Below are 4,928 nucleotides of genomic sequence, written 5' to 3'. Positions count from 1 at the left end.
AGGAGGACTAAAGTCTAGATATATGTAGGTCACACTGGATCAGATCCTTCTGGTTACCACTGGATTTGAAAAAAAGATGTCCACAGAAAACCAGGAGATATGACACATGCTTAAAGAAGGAATTACTTTGACAACTGAGTAGAGGATGTTTAGAGATTTAGAAAGACTCACAGTAGCAAGACCAAGCAGAAAGCTACTGCAATCGTTCAGGTGAGAAATAAGAAGGCCTATTGATTCCTGGTCAGGGATCCATAAAAATGAAGAGGTTAGGCTTGCTCTGGAGACTCCAAAATACCAACATGTCGGGTCCTGCTAAATGAATTCTACTCAAGTCTTCCCAGCCAAAAAAAAGGAAAATTTATTAAAAGTTCACTTGTGTTGGACACAGAGTAAGTCTGTGCTAGGTCATTCTATGGAGCTCTCACAAATATGAAGACAGGATGGGGTCTTATATACAGAAGGTTGTGGGAGGAATCTAGGGGTGGTCTAGAGGAGGAGTTTAGGGAGGGTCCTCAGGAGGAGTCAGATGAGGTCAATGAGTGATTAGGGTGGGAAGTTGCTGGAGGCCACCTGGAGACTACAGACAATGGTGGGCAAGGCCAGTTCAAGAGTGGATTGATATTTTGGTAGGCTTTTGAAGGGTGAGAAGTAGATGGACAATGGAGGGCTAGGCCAGTAACAGAGGTCTGGGCCCAAACACAATGTAAGGCTTATGGCCTCATGCAAATGCATCATCAAATGGGATGATTTAATCAGAGTTCAAGGGGGGGTTCCCAGAGCCTGTACCTCAAAGATTCAAGGAGAGCTCAAGGGGGCTCCCAGAGCCTGTACCTCATCATTTCCCTCTCAAACAAATGGGACCCAAATTCCTTTGGGGTAAAGGGCAAAGGTCTCAGCTTCTGAAAGTGGTTCCTCCTGGGAAGGGGTGTAGAGCTGTCCCTGCCTCTCTCTGTCCTGTTCAAGGGGGTCAGACTTCACATTCAAGGGGTCAGACTGCAGAACGCAGATGATGCCAGGTCCAGTGAGCTGGAGAACTTGGATTCGGTCAAAGATTTGCATAACCAGAGTCATCCAGAGGTTGATGGCTTGAACCCTGGAGGAGACAAATCTGGCAAGGAGGTTAAGCAAACAAAGACCAAACAGCCACCAAAAAAAGAAGACAGGAAAGAGTGGGGACATATAGGAGAGATACAAGTAGAAAATACAAGTAGAAAATGTTACAAAAACTTTGAGAGAAGAAAATATCCAAGAGGAGATGGTAGTCACCAATGTCAAAAAGTACAGTGAGGTTAAGAAGGATGAGGAATGAAAAAAGACCAATAATGTGGAAATTAAGAAATGGAGGTAACCTTGGAGAGAGAAGTTACAGTTGCATGATGAAGTTTGAAAATAAATGATAGTTTACAAATGTGTGAGAGGAGAAGTTGGGGCACGTAGTATAGATAGATTTCTTAAGGAACTGAGTCAAGAAGGATAAGAGAGAAATTAGACAACAGGTAAGGAAGATGTTCAGATCAAGGGAAGGTTGTTTTAAAAGATGGGTGACATGTGGGCCTGTTTGTAGGAAGCAAAAAACAACTGATAGACAGGATGAGGTTGAAGATTAGGAACAAAGTGGGGATTATAGTTAGGGAAATAAGCAAGAGAAATGGTAGGGGATGACCTCAATGATACATATAAGGGGGCTACCTTGTCATAAAAGGTCACCTCTTCAATAGAAACAGGAATGAAGGAAGAGATAGTAAAAGATGTCTAAGTGAGGTGAGAAAGATAAGGACAGAAGAGAGAATTCTCGGGGAATTATCTCAATTTTGGGGTGACTTATAAGGTGGGCTCCTCAGTTGAGAAAATTGGGATGAGGAGAGTGATGAGAATTTTCATGAGGGACAAGAAAGTAATAAAATAACTATTTTGGTGAACAAGAATAGCAAGAAAGTTGATAGCAGAATTTGGCTAGGTATGGCAGGAGATTAGAGAGGAGAGACTCCCCCTTACTAGTGATCTTCAGGCCGAAGTTAAATGACCATTTGCTGATACTCTTGTACTAGAATTTCTATAAAGGTAAAACTTAGACTGCATGACCTCTGAGTTACCTTCCATCTCAAAGATTCTGTCTAGATGGCTGAATTTGGGGGCCCTGAAGCCACATGATTATGATAACAGAAGGAACAATGAATTTAGAATCTGAAACCTGAATTCAAATCCTTGCTTTGCTACTTGGGCAAGTTATTTAGTGTCCTTCAGTTTCTTTGTCCATATGTGAAAGGAAGGGGTGAGGCTAGATGACCTCTAAGCTTCTTTCCAGCTCTAAATCATTGATACTATTGATTTAATGTAATGATAACTATAAACTTTCTTGATAGTTATGATTCTGTCTTATTCCAACAGTCTTATAAAAAGCTTATGGACTTTAGATTGAAAGAGCAGGATGGTAACAGTCACTCTTCTGGGATAACCAAGGATTTCAATTGTCAGAAGCTGGAAGAAGCAGAGCTTTTTATAGGACTTTTATATTACAACAGAGTCTCTTGCCTGGGATCAATAAAAAAGTTCCCCTCAGATTGTCCTTCAGATTCTTGGCTAGGAAACCTCTCCTCTGACCAGCTCAAGATTGCCAGCCTCAGGTACCAAACTGGAGACTGAGAATAAAAATGAAAGTACTCCTATCTAGTTGATTTAATGAGAAAATCTTTTCTTTGTAGTTCTCTTCCTTATCTAGGGATTTCAGTCAGGGACTTCACCCTCACTTATAGTAAGCACTCTATACTCATCCCAGTTATAATCTCTGAAGACTAGAATATAAAACAGATAAATAACAATCTTCCCAGCTCTGAGTGGTAAGATTTCCCAGTTTTCAAAACCTTAGCTTCTTTCATCTGAGCAGCTGGGTGGTACAGTGAATAGAGTACTTGGCCTAGAGTCAGAAAGACTCATCTTCTCGGATTCAAATCTGGCCTCAGAAACATACTAGCCTTCCATCTCTGAGTGACCCTGGCAAAGTCATTTAACCCTGTTTCCATAAGTCTCTTCATCTTCAAAATGAGATAGAGCAGGAAATGGCAAACCACTCCAGTACCTTAACACCAAATGGGGTCTGAAAGCATCAGACATAGCTAAAAATGATGAAAGTGTCTTTCATTCACTCATGGAAAGAAGTAGGTAGGGAAAAGACATGGAGATGTTAGTCAGGCCCAGGGCTCCATTTCTGGTCTGTTGATATGTGGCTACAGTCACAGAGGGGACCATGATAGCTATCTCAAATGTTTGATGCTCTTCCTCGGAGAGGTAGCATTATGGGGCTGTTAGCTGGTTCACCTTGGAGTCTGATAAAGGCCTCATTTTTTCAAGTATATAGAGGGTGTCGAGGTGGTACAGTGGATAGAGTACTGAGTCTAGAGTCAGGAAGATCTTTCAGATCTGGTCTCAGATACTTAATAACTGTATGACCCTAGGCAAGTCACTTAACCCTGTTTGCCTCTGTTTCCTCATCTGTAAAATGGGCTGGAGAAGAAAAAGGCAAACAATGCCAATATCTTTGCCAATAAAACCCCAAATATTCTCACAAAGAGTCAGACACAACTAACCAATAATGACATGTAACAGATATGTGATCACAGGCTAATCATACAATCTCTCAGAAGCCCAGGAAACTCTGAGACTAAAAGTTGTAAATGATTTCTGTATAAGTGAAGGGATTTTCTTTACCAGTGAAATCAACGTTCTCCCCCACATCTCCACTACAAAGACGCATCACTAGATATTTGAATCCTTCAATTATACTTTATTCGAGGGCTTGTTCTTTGTTGTTGTTTTTTTGTTCCTTTTCTGTAGGGAATGAGTGTTTGAACTGGTGAAACCTGGACAGGAAAAAATATATGTATTTAAACATAAGGATTCAGCAATTTATCACGTAATACACAAACTACACTATAGAAAATGTCTTATTTTATTTTCTTCAGCACCAGGCTAGGAACTCTCATTATTAATGCTCGACCACATAACCATACAGAGCGTCTTGTGCATTTAACTATCCTAAACAGGGCTTCTCGGAAGAATAATGCATCAGAAGGGTAGGCCTTATCAGGAAAATGCATTCTATGGGAAATTCAGAATGAAGGCATTGAATAGCTAGGGCATTTCCTATTTACAGACCATTTATTGTGCCAATCCTGTTAAAGGTAATAATATAGCTACCCTCTCTTTATAAAATTGATCTTCCCCTATACCCTGAATAATACCATAAGCTACCACTTTATACTCAAATCCATCTCCAAGACAATCCCCTTGAGCCATTCTACTATAGAAAACTATAATCTCGACAAGTGGGAATGTAATAACTATAATGAATAAAGGGACTGAATCCTGTTGCCCTCCTTTTTTTGCAGTAAATGATAAAATATAAATGGAAAAATGGGACAATTTCCAAAGAATTCATGGGATGGTAAGGCAATTACTAAAAAGCAGACTAATCCCATTTTTAAGATGGAAACCCTGGCTACACTACACCTGATGTGGCAAAACTTGAGTTCAATTTTGTGGAATTGGATAAATAAATCTTCAGAGTAAATGTGCCAAGTAAAATTAGACACCATCACTATGCTAAAGGACTTTTGCAATTAAGCTGGCAGATACGCAAATAAAAACAAGTATTCAATAAGATATTCTTAAAATGATTTTGCAAGTGTGGTAATTTTTAACTTATGATAATAACTTAAATTTATATAATTCTTTAAATATATTTCTTTATATTTTTTATTATTCCATTTGATCTTGACAATATATGTAACAGAAACTAGGCTACCAATTTGTACAGTTGAAGAAACAGACTCAAATAGATAAAATGAAGAAGGCAGGTGGACCAGTTATGTGTGGTTTGTCCTTCAGGAGAGGAGAGGAGAGGAGAGGAGAGGAGAGGAGAGGAGAGGAGG

At 39.7% G+C, this 4,928-nt stretch overlaps 1 long non-coding RNA gene across 1 annotated transcript in view; it reads right to left on the bottom strand.

Moving 5' to 3' along the window:
* Window positions 1–3,760: 3,760 nt before the first annotated feature.
* The window catches only part of LOC138174267 (uncharacterized), a 36,702-nt gene continuing 35,534 nt past the window's right edge, over window positions 3,761–4,928 (bottom strand). Inside the window, exon 4 of the long non-coding RNA XR_011171656.1 lies at window positions 3,761–3,857. This is a non-coding gene — a long non-coding RNA (uncharacterized lncRNA). The remainder of the gene's footprint in view (window positions 3,858–4,928) is intronic.

The sequence above is a fragment of the Petaurus breviceps genome, unplaced genomic scaffold (assembly GCF_028583685.1).
Source record: "Petaurus breviceps papuanus isolate PSGF00001 unplaced genomic scaffold, PetGlider_PUasm1.0 688, whole genome shotgun sequence".
NCBI classification, from domain to species: domain Eukaryota; kingdom Metazoa; phylum Chordata; class Mammalia; order Diprotodontia; family Petauridae; genus Petaurus; species Petaurus breviceps.
Note: the sequence above shows the minus strand (reverse complement) of the source record. Positions and strands in the feature narration are given on the sequence as shown.